At 43.8% G+C, this 18,234-nt stretch overlaps 2 long non-coding RNA genes across 3 annotated transcripts in view; one reads left to right on the forward strand and one right to left on the reverse strand.

Annotated features, from left to right (window-relative positions):
* The window catches only part of LOC102546657 (uncharacterized), a 41,452-nt gene extending 35,587 nt beyond the window's left edge, over nucleotides 1-5,865 (reverse strand). For both annotated transcript variants that reach the window (XR_005495499.2, XR_361118.3), the window contains exons 1-2: nucleotides 3,681-5,865; nucleotides 1,149-1,299 (exon numbers count right to left, since the gene is read on the reverse strand). This is a non-coding gene — a long non-coding RNA (uncharacterized LOC102546657). The remainder of the gene's footprint in view (nucleotides 1-1,148; nucleotides 1,300-3,680) is intronic.
* The window catches only part of LOC120097778 (uncharacterized), a 34,056-nt gene extending 17,020 nt beyond the window's left edge, over nucleotides 1-17,036 (forward strand). The window contains exons 2-3 of the long non-coding RNA XR_005495500.2: nucleotides 15,890-16,013; nucleotides 16,780-17,036. This is a non-coding gene — a long non-coding RNA (uncharacterized LOC120097778). The remainder of the gene's footprint in view (nucleotides 1-15,889; nucleotides 16,014-16,779) is intronic.
* The last annotated feature ends 1,198 nt before the right edge of the window (nucleotides 17,037-18,234 follow it).

Below are 18,234 nucleotides of genomic sequence, written 5' to 3' on the forward strand. Positions count from 1 at the left end.
ACGTTTTATTTGATGATGTGCACATGCCTTGATTCACATGTTAAAATACTAACTCCTCACAGAGTAAGGAAGGGGACTATGTGTTAGGTTGAGTTGAGTCCTTCCAAACCAGTATCTCAAAGCCATAAGCCTTGGTTCAGAATGGGACTGTATTTGGATGTGGAATCTTCAAGGAGGAAATTAAGCTAAAATGAGACCCTTAGGGAGCAGTCTGATGCAACACGAGTCATGTTCTTACATAAAAAAAGGAAGTCTGAAACTTTCATTTTTCATCAGTGAATAATATTTGACTGTGTTAATATACCATTTTTCCTGTCTACTCAGCCATTTGCGAGCTGCACAGAGGGGCCTTGGAAGGAACAAATCCTGCTGGTATCTTTACATTGGGCTGCCAACCTCCAATGTGGACCAATACTGTTTTGTTGTTTAAACCATGCAGTCTGTGGTATTTTGTTATTGCACTTCTAACAAACTCAGATTTTGAATAGGACTTTGTGGTATAGTGGTTAATGTTTCAGTGAACACAGGCATCTCCTTGAGATTCTGGTTTTGGGGCTCAGCATATTAGAACCGTACAGCACACACGTCTGGGGACCTGAGTTCAATCCTTAGAACAAGTGTAAAGGCCAAAGGAGAGAACTAACTCTGTAAACTTGTCCTCTGACTACCATATGTATATTATGGGATGTGGGCCTTCACAGATACATCAGAGAGAGAGAGAGAGAGAGAGAGAGAGAGAGAGAGAGAGAGAGAGAGAGGAAGAAGGAGGAGGAGGAGGAAGAGGAGAAGGAGGAAGAGGAGGGAGGGAGGGGAAGGGAGGGAGGGAGAGGGAGAGAGGAAAAGGAAAAGAGAGGGAAAGACAATAAGTACAGCTATTGGGTCATTTCCTTTGATTGTGGCATGAGAAAATACTGGATCATATGCTAGTCCTGCCATTCTAATTTTTAAGTTTTTGTGGAACCATTTACCATCATGTGTTTGCTGACTTACATTCCCACTTCCAGTAGATAATGATTGCTTTTCTCCATATAATCAGACAATATTTCCTGAATAGAATACCTCTTGCTTCATGATCCTCCACAACATGGTAATTCTTCTGCCAGTGTGCGCAGGGTAAGCATCAGTTAGTGCACAAATGGGTGAAGTACCTGCTTTGGTTGTTTCCTAGCTGAGAGTTGCTGCTGTCTTTTTCAATGGCTTTATACCAGGCCTCTGAAGCTTGTCCCGGCCTGATCTCTTGCTCTCAGGGTGGCAAGGACTCAGCTGAACAGCAGCCAGTTCAGGCTTTCAGAGCTGCACCTGGAAGACGGAAATTGCCAGAAGCTCTTTCGGCATCACCTGAGAAGTGCCTCCAGATCCACCCACCCTCTGCCATCACCTCCCTGTCATCAGGCAGGACAGGCAGGTTCCTCCCTTGCAGCTGCCTCCTTTCGTGCAGAGGCCACATGAGTTTGGAAGGTGTCAGAGCTAGCAATCCACCAAATGTGATCTCCGACATCCCTGAGGCAGGGTCTGGTGGAGCAACCAAAACCCATCTGGGTTTCAGAAGCCAGAGTTTTCTTGTTAAAATATGAAAGGAGAGGAGGAAGTTGGGGGAAAAAGACAGGGACACACACACACACACACACACACACACACACACACACACACACACACGAGAGAGAGAGAGAGAGAGAGAGAGAGAGAGAGAGAGAGTCAGAAACAGAAAAAAGAAACAGAAAGGGACGAAAGAGCAAGAAGGAGAGCGACAGAGACAGAGATAGACACAGAAAGAGACACACAGAGAGATACGTACAGAGACAGACAGAGCTAGACATAAAGAGAAAAATAGAGACAATCAGGAAGAGACAGAAACATGCAGAGAGGTTCTGGCATTTCTAAAACTCAGTATTTGTAACAGGGGAGATAGTTTAGCTAGTAAAATGCTTGCCTTGCAAACATAGGGACCTGTGCTTGATTCCTAAAACCCACATAAAAAAATAGCAGCCAGCAGTCCAGCGCCTTACCTACTTGTCATCCTTTTACTGGGGAGGCAGAGAGAAGTTGGATCCTTAGGTCTTCCTGGGACTAACTTGTGAGTTTCAGGCCAGTGAGATATACTGGCTCAAAAAACAAAGTGACAGCATCTGGGGGATGGCACCCAAGGTTGGTTTCTGGGGTTGTGTGTGTGTGTGTGTGTGTGTGTGTGTGTGTGTGTGATATCATAAATATATATGTATGTATGCACCATGTTGACTTCTAGCTCAGGTATACACAAACATACATACATACACACACACACAGAGTTGCACAGGTACCTGCATACTCAATACGCACATATCACACACACACACACACACACACACACACACACAAACACACACACACACACACACACACAGAGAGAGAGAGAGAGAGAGAGAGAGAGAGAGAGAGAGAGAGAGAGAGAGAGAGAGGATTTCTTCTGACATGAAATTAGGTATTGTGGCACTGAACACAGAGGCTTAGTTAGAAACATGGCAGCCACTTACAACATCCCGTGGCCTGTGGCCTTCAGCAGTGGAGTGTTACAGGGAGCTGTGAAGCTTGTCAAGGGGACTTATCTGACCTTTGGCTGGTAAGCTGGAATTGCTTTACGCCTGGCTTCTCACAGACTAATAGCACTTTTGAGTCTAGCTTAGGTTATCACTTCACATCCATGAAATCCATTTCTAAGGTAAAAGGAATGCTTAATTGGAGGAGGTGTATATCCATTTTTAATTAAAGAAGTAAAATAATATAAAACCCCCGATGTCAGATTTTGCTATGGCATCCCACCAGGACCTAGCCACCTCATTGGAACAAAAGGTAGGCATTGCTTCTTTGATTTAGGTCTATCTTGCACGATCCTATAATGGATTGTGAAGACCATGGGAAAATGCCTTTGTCATAGGCTACTCATCTCTTTCAGCTTCTATTTTTAATTTAATTAATTTTTTTTCTTGAGACATATTTTACCCCAAGTGATCTGGTCTTTCCTGACTCACAGTCTTCCCGTTTTTGCCTCTTAAGTGTTGGGACAACAGGTGTGTGTCTCTGTGCCTTACACTATTCTTGTGACCTGTAGATGAGAGATGGTAAGATGAGTAAGAGACACACTTTCTTAAAACTCACCAATTTCTGTATTTAACAAGTAAGGTAAGACATTTGAAAGTTTGCAGCTATAGATGTATCAGGACAGGTGATTACATGCTTGTGAAAGCTGGAGTCTTCTCTTGGTAAATAAACTGTCAATGAAAATTGACTTCTAAGCCAACTGTGTTGACTCAGGCCTGTGATCCCAGCACTCAGGAGGCTTGGGTATGATTGTTGAGAGTTGAAGGCCAGCCTAGGCTACAATAACTCTTTCCATGTCAGCTAGGCTATATAAGAAGACTTTGTGTGTAAACAACAATAAAACAAATCAATATAAAAAAACCCTCTCCCCAAACCTCCCACCATTACCACCAAGCCAAGCACAACCAAGAAATAGGCCATCTGACATCTGTCAGGACACATGAATTCTCTCCAGAAGTTTTCTGGACCTGAGAAAGCTAAGCTGGACTTTTGGTGGGGGTCCTGGGGTTCATTTTCTAGATAGAATTATGCTGGTCGACTCTGCATGAATCTAATCTCTTCTTGTAAAAAACAATGGATCACTGAGTTTCATAAGATCTACTCACCTGCCCACAAGTCTATCCAGCTGCAACAGAGAATCTATGTCCTTGGCGTTCCTATGACTGGTCGATTCTCAGTGACTCTCGAACAGTTGTTGGCATGGTATAAGTTGTGGTGGAGAGAGAGAGTGACACACAGATTTTATTGGTTGGTAAATCAAAAGGACAAACAAGAAAACACTTGGGGCTGGGAAGGTGGCTTGATTGTAAAACGCTTGCCTCACAAGCATGGAAATTTGAGTTGGGCCCTCAAAGCCCACATTTAGAAAGCCAGATAAAGTGGCCCACTCTTGTAATTCTAGTCATGGGGAGATAGAGACAGGCAGATTCGCAGGGCGTGCTGTCTGGCCAGCCAGCCTAATCAGTTAACTTCCACGACAAAGAGACCCTGTCTTAAACTACAAAATGGATGGTGCTTGAGGAGTCACAACTAACATTGCCTTCTGCCTTCCACATTCTGGTGTGCCTGTTCTCTCCAACACTCAACAGCTTCCAAACAATAGTAAAACCTTTTGATCCCATATTGGGATGATGTGTAACCTTTGTCTGTGTAGGAATCGATGAGATAAAATTCTGCAACTCATTGGAGCCACTGATGTCCTTGGTTCAAACATCAAGCCTTTTGAGAGTGGCCCAATTCCTCTCTCATGATTAATGTGACATTTACCTCGAGGACAGACAAGGCTAAAATGGAGCCTACACATACCATGCCTCAGAAGATTCCAAAGAGGAGAAGGGGTTTTACTATCTACATGTAGCCTCTGTATCCATTAACAGGAAAACAAAAGAACAACTGGAGATTTGAGGAAAGATCCATTAAAAACAATTTGATTTTTACTGAGTAAATAGAGAGTAGGCAGTCCCAAGTTCTCTATGGGAATAATTCAGAAAGTGGATCAAAGAGTTAGAGGTGGACTCCCCAGAGAGAGGCAGTGTTCTTGAATTAAAAGTCAAATGATGGTGTATTGTATACTTTTATTGCTGCTGTGATGTGTTATCTGACAGAGGCCACTTAAGGAAAGAAAAGCTTGTATCGGCTTAGAGTTTGAAGGCATAGTCCCTCACGGCCGTGGATGTCTAACATCAGGGTGGCAGACAGCTGTCACGTGGCTTCCACAGTGAGGAGGCAGCGAAGCTGTAGTTGTAGCCGCTTAAATAGCATCTACTTTGTACTTGGAGATAGTCCTTGTGGCTAGCTCATCAGGTTGGCTGGCTGGTAGGCAAGAGGTGAGTGCCCGTAGTCAGCTGGCCACCTCTCTTTACGCAGCCCAAGGCCCCAGCTCATAGAGCCACCAGTGGGTGCCCCAATCCTTCCTCAGTTAAGATTGTGTGGGAACAACCTCAAAGGCATCCAGGGGTGTGACTCATGAACAGCAGTCAGGTTGACAATAACCACAGATATCCATATTAATAATAACTTTTAACATTGTTTTTAAAGCCCCTGTCCTAGCCTGTAAATAACGGAGTCGTGTATTGTTCATGTCTGGTGTAGATCTTTTAAAATTCAGTTTATTTTTTAATTTTTTATTTGCACGTGTGTGTGTGCATGCATGCCTGTGTGTGTGTGTGTTTGTGTGTGTGTGTTTATGTGTGCGCATGTACGCGTGTGCGCATGCGTGCATGTGTGCGTGCCTGCAGGTGCCTGAAGAGGCCAGAGGGATGGTCAAATGCCCTGAGACTCTAGTTACAGGCACTTGTGAGCCATCTGACATAGAGGCTGAAACCAAACTCGGAATCTCTGTCAGAGCAGTGAGTGCTCTTAAAGGCTTAGCCATCTCGTCCGCCCCTCATGTCGCTCTTGTTGATACTAAGGCTTGCTCAAAGCCAGAGAGATTCTGACACACACACACACACACACACACACACACACACACACACACACAAAACAAAACAAGGTACACAGCAGTCTAAATGACTGCCAGATTTTCCTCTGGCTCCTACAGGTATGCACACATGTACAGGCGCCTGCACACACACATACACACGCATGTACACACACAGACACGCGTGCGCCACAAAAACAAGCCCTAAGGCAAGTTACTCATTTGATTTGTGTATGGAGACAGTGCTAGGCGGCCCAGCACTTACATTCTTGTCTTCTCCTACCTTCGCCTCCTGAGTGCTGGGGTTACAGGTATATGCTGCCTCAGCCAGCTAGATTCACTTAAAGAAATGAATAAGAGAAAATGCACACGTGTACCCACCCACCCACCCACTCACCCACCTCCACTAACAACAACAGCCAAGCACTTCTAAGTGGGACAAGGTGCATTTGGGCTTTCCTCTCCTAAACTGGTAACACATTATCCCGAACCATGTACGGAAACGTGCGAGGTTTGCCTTGATTTCTTTCCTGGTTTGTACCTCACCTCAGTGGTCATGCTAAGAGGAAGGACGACCAACTTCTTGAGTTTTCCGTTACGTGACTCCGTTTGTCTGAAGCTTTCGGGCTTCTGTCCAGTTGCACAGCTTCTTTTCCCATAGGGCAACCAGGGATTTATGAAGAAAAAGACATTTCCACCCCCAGTGTCGCCATATCGCTTCACTGCCGAAATGCTGGGCCACTTGTGCTAAAGGGCAAAAGCCCATTGCATTGCCCACAGTCCAGGGCTTTGGTGGTCCATGAGGAGAATATTGCAGCCTCTGGCAATGGCTGAATTCAAGGGACCAGGATCTCTGGATGTTGCTCAGTTATCCCAAGTCCCTAGTCACTTCACTATTCCCTTCTGAGCTTCTCCTCATGGGGGGACTTCCTCAGAGTCTTGGCTCCTGCACAGGAATGTGATGTTTAGAAAGTCGTTTTCCTGTCCTTATAAACAACTCCATCATAATAACCTGGCTTCTGGCACCAGAGGTTCATTTGAATTTTGCTCAGCTTGGTTTACAATTAAGATTTAATTAGTAAACTCGTCACAAAGACAGGAAACCTCCAACTCTCCCCTGATTCTCTCTCAGGTCTCTTCGAGGACCCAGCCCGTCCTCTGGGCTGCGAGACATTGGCAGAAAGGTTTCTCCAGACGGGGTTATTTATATTACAGCAACTCCAGCATAAAATATTGTCCTTTGCCTTTTGAAAATAGAAGCCGGTAGCCTCAGAATTTGGGCTTGCAATGTCTTTATTTAGAAAACGTGCTCCGGTCATGTTTTTAAACTCTTGGGCTCAGAGAATTGGTTTGGATCTTTTTAACTTCTTCTAAACAGCAGGAACAAGAATTAAGACTAGGAGATGGAGGAACAAATGCCAAGGGCAGACAAAGGGCATTTGGTTTTGTAGTCACGCCCTCAAACCATTTCACAACATAGACCTGTTTCACTCTCATGAACAATGCAAGGAAGATGGCACAACCTTACATGAGAAGGAATAGATTCACTTTTTTTCATTTATTTTTTTATCTGTGTGATATCTGCACTGGAGTCTGTACAGAGTGTGAAGTTTGAGTGTCCATGAACACACATGGGAAGGCATTATGACATTTTCTTATCTATCTACCTACCTATCTACCTATCTACCTGTCTACCTGTCTGTCTACCTATCTACCTGTCTACCTGTCTTCTTGCCTATCTGTCTACCTGTCTACCTGTCTACCCGTCTACCTGTCTACCCGTCTACCTGTCTACCCGTCTACCCATCTACCCATCTACCCATCTACCCATCTATCTATCTATCTATCTATCTATCTATCTATCTATCTATCTATCTACTCACCTATCTTCCTTTCTTTCAGACATCTTTTCTTATTGAACTAGAAGCTCATTCTTTGGATCAACTGGCTAACTGGTGAGCAGAGGCTACTGTGTCTCCCCCTCATTTCTGGAGTTCCCGGTGTGCACTGCCATGCCTGACTTTTCCATGGGTGCTGGTGATTCGACATCAGGTCCTCTTGCTTTCACAGCAAGTGATCTTACTACTGAGTTATCTCTCTAGGCCAAAGTGTAGGATTCATGTCTTCCTAATAATGAACACCAGGAAAGGTTGGTGTGATGGCTCAAGGGGTAAGTGCTTGCTGCCCTGCTATGAGGACTTGAGTTCAGATCCCAGTACTCAAGTAAAATCCAGGCATAGCCATGGAAGAGCAACAACAAGAGGATCCCTGGTGGCCATTTGCCAGCCAAGCTAGCTGAAAGAGTGAGGTCCAGGTTCAATAAGAGCATCTGTCTCAAAAATAAGGTGGGTATCAACTGAGGAAGCATATGAAATTGTCATGTAGCCTTCGCCTGTGCATGAACAGATGAGTAGTTCCCATACACAGATACCCACATACACACACTCCCCCATACTCTGCCCACCCACTCAATCACATACACACAAACACAACACACACATACATAGACATACATACACATACATACATACACACATATACATACATACACACACACTCTCCCACCATACTCCCACATACACATACATACATAGACATACATCCCCCATACTCTGCCCACCCACTCAATCACATACACACAAACACAACACACACATACATAGACATACATACACATACATACATACACACATATACATACATACACACACACTCTCCCACCATACTCCCACATACACATACATACATAGACATGCACACACACACACACACACACACACACTTCCACCATACTCTGCCCATCCACTCTCAGACATACACACATACACAAACACATGTACACTGCCCCGTACTCTGCCTAACCACTCACACACACATACATAGACATATACACATACATACACACACTTCCACTGTATTCTGCCCACCTACTCTCAGACACACACACATACTTACACACACATACATGCACACACATACTCCCCCGATACTCCCACCCACACCTACATAGACATACATACACATATACACACTTCCACCATACTCTGCCCATCCACTCTCAAACACACACACACACATACACAGACATACACATGCATACATACATACACACTCCTCTATACTCTGCCCATCCTCTCTCTCTCTCTCACACACACACACATACACACACACAGAGGGGGGAAGAGAGAGAGAGAGAGAGAGAGAGAGAGAGAGAGAGACTACTATGTGGTAATGACATAAGGACAAATACATAGAATTCAGAGATAACTCAGAAGAAAATTAGGAGGAAAGCATTTGCCAGGGAGCTCAGCAAGAAGTGGATGTAACAAACCTGCAGTCACCTCGGACTTGTGAACTTTACAATGGTGGTAGCCCAGGATAGGATATTTTAGCTGGTAACATTTTTTTTAAACTAGGTAAAAGCTGAATAAACTAATCCAGAGGAAGCCAGTGGACCAGAGTTAAGAATTATCAACATGACACTCATAGGACATTGACTTTGACCACATAATCATAACTGCAAGGTTCTTAAAAGACATCATATTTTCTTTATGTTTACTTTGTTAGCTTATGTCCTGGATAGTCTCATTCAATTTCCAGGTTTTTTTAAGGTTAAATATCTAATCTCTTTCTAGAAATCCAATCTCAGACTTACCCGTCACAATCATTTTTAATTTTTAAAATTATTTTGTTTTATTTATGTGTATTGGTGTTTTGCTGTATGTAATGTATGTCTATGCATCACTTACGCATCTGGAACCCACAGAAGCCAGGAGAGGGTGTCAGATTCCCTGGAACTAGAGTTACAGACAGTTGTGAGCTTCCACAGGGGTGATGGGAATTGAACCCAGGTTCTCTGGAAAAGTAGCCAGTGCTCTCGACTACTGACTTGACTCATTTATTCAGCATATATATATATATATATATATATATATATGTGTGTGCATGTGTTTGTGTATGTGTACATATCTTTATCTTATAATATATTTTATATAATACAAAATATTTTATAATAGATCATACGTAAATCATATAAATATATTCATACAAATAAAACATAAAATAAAATATATTAATATATTCATACTATTCATATGATATATTGAAATTTTAATATCAAATTCTTTACATATAGAGATAGACATATAAAATATATATAAAGAATTCAATAGTTTTAAAACTGTCACTGGGAGGCCATATTCTCTGTTTCTGTGACTTTCCTGGAGTCACACAGCAAGCTTGTAAGCTAGGTAGACCTAAAGCAGAGCTCTGGGTAAACTCAAAGGGAGATGTTATTGGAAGCTGTAAAATCTAGCTCATGATGCTTAATAGGTGTTTCTCTTGGGCAGTCTGTGTGCTTGCTGACCCTGACAGCTTTTATAAGGGCTTGGAATGTGTCAGTAGATAGCACTGTGACCCTAAGCAGAGGAGAGTACAGACCAAACTCTTTCCTGTGGGAGCCTCGTCCACCTTTCTGTCACAGAGAAAACTCAAATGTCACTGTACAATGGCTGGGAAAGCATTGCTGAATGTGACACTCACAACTATTGGCTAGAAATATAGCTCAGCTGTAGAGTACTTGCTGTCGTAGTCAGGGTTTCTATTCCTGCACAAAACATCATGGCCAAGAAACAAGTGGTGGAGGAAAGGGTTTATTCAGCTTACACTTCCACATTGCTGCTCATCACCAAAGGAAGTCAGGACAGGAACTCAAGCAGGACAGAAACCTGGAAGCAGGAGCTGATGCAGGGGCCATGGAGGGATGTTACTGCCTTGCTCAGCTTGCTTTCTTGTAGAACCTAAGACTACCAGCCCAGGGAAAGCACCACCCACAATGAGCCCTCCCACCCTTGATCACTAATTGAAAAAATACCTTACAGCTGGATCTCATGGAGGCATTCCCTCAAGAGAGGCTCCTTTCTCTGTGATGCTCCAGCTTGTGTCAAGTAGACACACAAAACCAGCCAGTATACCTGCCCAACAGGCTTTAGGCTCTAAGTTGAATTCCCAGCAAGGGACAAATTGAGGAGTGTATTAAGTGTTCCAGCCTGCCTGCCTCTTTCTGTCTTCTTTGCTCTGGGTTGGTAAGAGTTCCCACGTCAGAACCCCAGGCTTTCATTCACACTCTAGGTGCTGAGTGTGGCAGCTGATGACGCTGGACCAAGCAGATAGGAACTTTGTAAGGAGAGGGTTCTGTCTACAATGAGGTTGCTCTTCCTGCTGAAGGGGGGAAGGAACCAGAAAAGTGGGGAGCTACATAAAGAGCACAAAGTAAGGAAGGAGGCAAAGACAGAAGTGCAGAAAGAGAAGGCTGAGGGGATGGAAACCCCAGGAGAGCTCGAGCAGCCACTGGTCCTCAGGGGTGACTGTTTTCAATCAAGTTTTCACTTAATGGAACAGCAACCATTAGAAATCTCAGGAGACATCCCTCTGAGCTACCAAGGCATCAGCAGTGAATTCTACAGCAGAACTCACTGTATCCACAGACAACAATGGGGGTAAAAACTTACCTCAAGGAGTTCAGGGAGGCAGGGTGGAGAAGATTCAGACACAGTAACCTGAGGGTTCCTAGGAGTCTGATGTGAAATCAAAAAGAAATTTGGAAGGATCTGGACATAAGAGGGAGGTCAAAAGATGTTTTATGGCATTACCCTTAGTCAAGGAGAAGAAAGAACGTGATTGCCAATCTTTAACAATGCAGGAAACTTTAATGATTCAGTGCAGAAGAGAGCCGTTGGATGGGGCAGTGCTGTGATATATGGCACTGAAGCCTATCACTTGGCTAAGGGGTTTACTGAGCAAACTGTAGACGAGGACCGGGGTGGGGCTCAGCAGTGGGGAATAAAGAACAGAAATCTTGTGTGGGAATTGGGCTGGACTGTAACTTTCTAGATTTACTCCCATAATCCTCTGTCTGTCTAGACCCTGTGCCAGGTCCAAAATTTCTACAATCTCCCAAAGCAGTATCATAATTTGAGGACCTAGTTTTCATGAACGTGAACCATCACAGGTAAGATGTGGAGAGTCACTGCTCTGAACCCCACAGGTCAGCGGTGAAACCACTGAAACCTTGTCCCAGAGAAACAACCTCTCTGAGTCAAGGGACCACTCTTTGTTCAGGGATCTCTAAGTCACTTAATTTCCATGTAGGTTTTTAAAACCCATTAGTAAGGAGTTATCAATCATTTCCTCATTTCAATCATTCAGGATGATTAAAACTGAATGGGTAAAAATAAACAGTGTTTGGCCGCCAGCAAATGACAATAAGAAATATTAATACTAGGATAATTTGTTTAATAATATGGTTATTGGCTCCAGTTACATTGTATATCTTGCTCAAAAAAACCAATACAAACTATTACTAAGAGAGTCTTTGAAGTATTGAATAGAGTCATCAAACTCCCATTACGATTGTAGATTCAAAGACCCACTAGGGAACCACCATGAATAATAGCAGTGGATAAATAAAATGCTTGAGTTTTTTTTTTCTCCCATTACCAAGGAATAGAACTTTAGATTCTCAATTACCCTGAAGGGTGTGGCTCTGTTAGAGACTCAGCAGTATGTGTATTCAGGGGTTGGAAGGGAAAGGGATTTCAGAAAGACATCAAGTCATTAAGGGTAGAGTTAAAACAGCATTGCTTTGGTAACAAGAGGACACCTACTACTGTAAAGGTAGATGAACGGGCCAGTTCCACCCACTTTATCTGCTTCCCAGTATTAGCAGTTTATTCCTAGGCTTGAGAGCTAAGGGAGAAGGAGGAGAAAAGGCTGATGTTCTGTTTGCTTGATTTCTCCCAGCTGGTTACCAACAGCCACAGATTGTGTTTCTGTGCCACTCTCTGTGAATCTGGACACTAAGGGATTATGCTCAGAGCCCTAAAAGCATCTTGATATACCCTGATTATCTTTGGAAAAGGAATACTGAGGTAGCACTTCTGTGTGGGGCAGCACACTGTAAAAGGTATCCTGATTCCTGGTCCAGTTAGGTCAAAGTCCTGGGCACCCTAAGGGATCCTAGGAGATCAGGCCCTTCTCACATAGCTACAGACCTCCCCATCCCAGTTCCCTGTAGAGAGGTTTGAGACAGATCAGTCACATAGGGCAACGCCCCAAGCCCCTCCTCCACAGGTGAGGACATGACCACAGGTCACATAAACTCAAGACAGATCAGTCATAAAAGCAGGACCACGCCTCCAAATATGTATTCCCAAGCTCTCAGGCCAAACCAATAGGAAGTACCTACTGTCAGACCCTGACCTATCCCCAAACTGTATATAAGAATCCTATTCAGAAGGATTAAAGGTGTGTGCAGGAATTACTCCGTTGTCTGAGATAGTTTTAAGAAGCAGTCTCTTTCTCCAGCCTTAATTTCTTAAGTAATGCTTATGATGGTAACCCCACAATTAAGACTGAAGATTTGAGACTGGAGAGATGGTTCAGTAGTTAAGAGCACTTGATTCTCTTCCCAGGGACTGGAGTTCGATTCCCATTACTCACAGGCAGCTCCAGGGAATCTAAACCCTCTTCTGGCCTTCATGGGAATCCAGAACGCATGTGCACATATAGAGATGCATAAATGACAATAAGCTTAATAAACTCAATATTGAAGACGTTTATTGCTTCAAAGTTGCCTTGCATCCTTTAAAAATTCAATTTTTTGCGTTATTCCAGTAAGAACATTAGCCATGTGGAAATATATTCTACTGCACTAGGTAGAGGCACTTGGTATGTAGTGGATCTCCAGCAATCATTGAGGTTTCACAATTGGCATTTTATATCATTCTATACCATCTCTTGCTTGCCAAACCTCGATGCACCGATGTCATCTTGACAGAAGTCAGAGCTGGTTGTGATACTCTCAATTGAGAAAATATCTCGGTAAATTTTCCTGTGGACAATTCTGTGGTACGCTTCTTAGTAACAGAGGTGGAAGGACTGGGCCCACTGTGCAGGGTGCTATTCCTGATAGGTGGTCCTGGATGGTGTAAGAAAACAGGCTGAGTACGCCATGCAAAGCCAGCCAGTAAGCAGCATTCTTCTATGGCTTTTGATTTAGTTCCTGCCTCCCAGTTCCTGCTTGAGTTCCTGTAGGAACTTTCTTCGGTGATGGACGGTGATGTGGAACTGTAAGCTGATATAGATAAAGCCTTTCCCCTCAAGTTCCTTTTGGCAATGGTATTTAATCCCAGGAATGGAAACTTTGGCTAAGACACATCATGGCAACTACTGCTGTGGTTCCTACTCTGTCTCAGGTAGGAGGATCACACAGTATTTGCTTTCTGAACCTGGGTTTTTGTCCCCCCCCCCCCCGAGGGATGTCTTTCAGGTTCATCCATATTGTTGCCATGTGGGATTTCCTCACTTTTAAAAGTTGAACAGTTTCCATTCTGGCAGAGTAGCACTCGAACATGTATCAGACCTTCAATTCTTGCCAAGTGTGAAGAATGCCACAGGAAGAGAGGGGTGTGAAAATCTCTTCAAGGTCCTGCTTTCAAACTGGTCGTGGTTGTGCACACCTGTGATGCAAGCGCATGAAGAGTGGAGGCAGGAAACCAGGAGCTTGAGATCAGCCACAGCTGCATAGCAATGCCCTGCTTCAAAATGAGCGAGCAAGCAAGCGAGTGAGCAAGCAAGCAGGCAAGCAGGCAAGCAGGCAAGCAAGCAAGCAGGCGAGCAGGCGAGCGAGCAAGCAGGCAGGCAGGCAAGCAGGCAAGCGAGCAAGCAGGCAAGCAGGCAAGCAGGCAAGCAGGCAAGCAAGCAAGCAAGCAAGCAGGCAAGCGAGCAAGCAGGCAGGCAGGCAAGCAAGCAGGCAAGCGAGCAAGCAGGCAAGCGAGCAAGCAGACAAGCAAGCAAGCAGGCAAGCAGGCAAGCAGGCAAACAAGGCAAGCAAGCAGGCAAGCAAGCAAGACGCAAGCAGGCAAACAGGCAAACAGGCAAACAGGCAAGCAGGCAGGCAGGCAAACAGGCAGACAAATGGATTTGCTTTTCATTCTTTTGCATATTTCTTGTATGCAAGTGGAACTGATGGGTGGTACAAACATTCTATTCCTAGTTTTTTTGAGTGAACTATTTTTAATAAGGGCAATAAAATTTTTTCATTCTAACCAACATCTCTAACATCTTTATGTCTATGAAAATATACATTATCTTTCAGATAAATATTTGTTTATGTGCACATGCATGTATAGGAGAGAGAGAGAGAGAGAGAGAGAGAGAGAGAGAGTGTGTGTGTGTGTGTTTGTATAGCTAGAAGACAATCTCAGGTGTCATCCAATTTATTTTGAGACAGGGTTTTTCATCACCCTAAAGTTCACCTTAAAGTCTAGTCTACTGGACAATGAGCCGTAGCCACCTGGATCTGCTTCCTTCTGCCTCCCTATCTCTGGGATTCCAAGCTTGTGCCCCACAAAACTTTTTATGTATGTTCTGGGGATGGGACTTGTGTCTGTGTACTGCAAGGCAAGCCCAACTTTACCAGTGCCCTAGTCTGAAACATTCATTGCTCGTGAAAATCTCCCATTTGAAATAAATGCAATGTGGTAGAAACAAGTTATGACTTTCCGCTTTGAAGTTATAGACCCAAAGCAGCAAAAGAATCAACACAGGAAAGTGTGAGATTTTTTTAACTCTATAGAAAGTTGTTTTATTTTAAGTTGAGCAAAATAGAGCTAAGAAATGACAAAATTTCCTAACAGAAAATATAAGAATATGTGCATTTAGTATGTATCTTTGTTTATAGCATATAGTATATGTATGGTTTATGTATATGAGCACATGCGCATGTGCTTGTGTGTGTGTGTGTGTGTGTGTGTGTGTGTGTGTGTTTATGTCATGGTCTAGACTGTTTATCCACAAGAAGTGGAGAGAGACCAACCTGAAGTATTCAGATGATAGTATTGACACCCGGGCGTTGTCTGGAAGCAGAGTAAGTCATCAGAAACCTATCAATCTGTCAGTGGTTTTGAAGCACTGAACTCTTTGGAAATATACGATTTGGTTCATGGCTAATTGGGGAAAAGTTTCAAACACTGAGTGTTTCTGCACTGTCTTTGAGTGCTGTTCATTCACAGCAGTATTGACTGGTCAAGTAAGCATATTTAGCTCAAAAGAACCGTGTGCATTTTCAGGTAACATAGGTTTGGCTCATGGAAAATCCTGGAAAGGATTGTACCTGATCTCATGCCCACGCACGTTTGGTCTTGGACCTTCAGCATTTGCTTTGTTTTCTTCCTTTGAGTAAATATGGGCTTTATCTTACATTTGATTTCAGGCACAGACAAAGGCATGGGTTCAAACCTGCTTCCCATTAATTCTTAATTAATTTTATTTAATTTTAAATAAAATTCCTTGATTAAAAACTTTTATGATACTGACTATTGACAATTGCAGGTAAGGACACACAGTTTATATGTTCCTTTTAATTGACAATGAAGAAAATTTATTGGAAAGAAAAAGAACTCTCCAGTGGATAGATTGGTGTGCGCATTGGTACCTGATGATCAATTTATTTAAAGTAAGTTGACCCCTTACCCTTGAAAAGAAGGAGGTTGGCAGGGAGGCAAGTAGGGACTTCCTTCATGTGCTGAGTAAAAAGTTCACATCTGAGGGGCCTGTGCTCCCTTCCTATGTGAGACCAGCTCTCAAACAAAACAGCCCCAGCCTGAAGTTTCACAGCAGACAATGACTGCCAGGGGTTTCCTCCCCACCCCCCACTTTTGTCTTTTTAAATCTAATCCTGTGATAAACCTCTTGTTTCCTACACTTTACATGCATCTCCTTTACTGGTCCCAAATCCATCAGGCACATTGTGGCTGGCTCACTGTGAGCAAACACAACTGACAGTTTCCTTCCTCCGAGTAAACAGTGCGGGCACTTAGACACAGTTCAAAGGGTTTATCACCCCGATGAGTCTGTTCTCTTTAGCTGGGCAAATAGGGCCAGCTCTAACTAACTTCTAATTAGACAACTTTATTCTCTACAGACATTCCTAATTTTTACAAGTAAAATACTGTATAATGACTCAACCAATGGCCTGTTTTTATACAGCACCCATTTCTCCTGTTTCCCCTCCCCCAGTCACTGCGATAACCATTAGCCCCTCATCCTCATTTAATTTTGTTGCTATTTATGAACACAGCACTGAACATTTAATAGAACGGGTGGTCCTCCTGGGGTCCTGTAATGTTGGATTTCTTATTGCTTGCACCCTGGCTAAATTGTCCCTAATCTACCTAACAAGTGTTTCCCATCTTACTCTTTGGGTCCTATTGTCTCTCTAGAGGGAGACTCAGTAAGTGCAGTGGCCTCCCCTGGCAGAGCAGAGCAGAGCAGAGCACAGAAGGCATGTGATGTCGTGCCAACTGCGGGGAAAGACACTCTGTGAAAACAATATCCCACCAGCAATGGGTATCCCGTGGCAGCCAAAATGTGGACAAACTCAAGCTCTCCGAAAGACAAACCATTCATGTTTCCCATTGTTCCCACAGATACTTGCTTCCCTCTGTTTATTCCAGCTTTAATAAACCAATGAGTCACACCGCTTGCTTCTGAGTCCAAGTGATTTCCCACTTCAAGTTTGTTCCAGGACGAGTGGGCTCAGAGATTGGAGCAGAGGGCTGGTGCAGGAGCCTTGTTTTGAAGGTTTGTTCTACAAGCTGGCCTTTGCTTTACAACTCCTTGCTGGAAAGCATTGAAACAACATTGTCTGTGCTCATTTTGCACCCTTAATAGCAAAGGTTCCAGAAGCACCAGACCACACCCCTGTCACTGGTTCTGGATGCTGAGAACTGTGTTTGGGATCTCTAACTGAATTGTAAGTTCACACTACTGGGGGTTTTACCTACACAGCCTTTATTAAAAACAGTCACCGAGCAACCTCTAATTGAAGTACTGTGAACAGCCAGGAAGAAGAGGGTTATTTCTGTGATGTGCCCCTGTATCTGATTGTCTCCATACCCTACTGACAGAGGTCAAGGACTCTGGGCTACATACACTGCAGGGGACCAAGGCACATCTCTGTTGCAGAGGGCTCTGCTGTAGTGGGGCTCTGGCTTCTTGGCTCATGGTGGGAAAGTCCTGCACAGAAAGTAACAGGTGAGAAGAAAAGAGAAGGGACACTTTGTATGCTTTGTTGTCTTTAGGAGTGGGAGAAAGACTGTGTATTTGGAAAGGTAAAGTGCTTGGGTATCCTCCAAGGGTGCAAAGGATTTCTCCGAGCTTACCACAGCATAGATAATAATTGTTAAAGACTTTATGTCCTGATGGTTTGGAGCTTTGGCATAGAGTCCAGGACAGGCAGGAGAGTGCCAAGCCTTGTTGGTGGTGTAGGTGGTGTTGGTGGTGGTGGTGGCGGTGGTGCTGGTGTTGGTGTTGGTGGTGGTGGTGATGGTGTTGTGGGTGGTGTAGGTGGTGATAGTGATGGTGGTGGTGGTAGTATTCCTATTTTTAACCCCTTACTTTACTTGAACTCCATCCTATCTTATCTCTGTCACCTATTATACTCTCTGTGATGTAGGAGATCAACCTGTGGGGGAAGCTCAGAGGTGACAAAGTGGAAGTTGAGATATTTGCGGTGTCAGGAGGAAGAGCAAAGCTTAGCCAGAGGAAGGGGTTAGAAGGAAGGCGAAAGGCAGACAGAATTCTAAGCTAAAGGCCCATGCAGTGGGAGAGGAGGTTGTGAACAGAAAGAAGCATGGAGGACAATAATGAGTTGTGGTACATGTCGGGACATAGTT

Source organism: Rattus norvegicus, chromosome 17, assembly GCF_036323735.1.
Source record: "Rattus norvegicus strain BN/NHsdMcwi chromosome 17, GRCr8, whole genome shotgun sequence".
NCBI classification, from domain to species: Eukaryota; Metazoa; Chordata; class Mammalia; order Rodentia; family Muridae; genus Rattus; species Rattus norvegicus.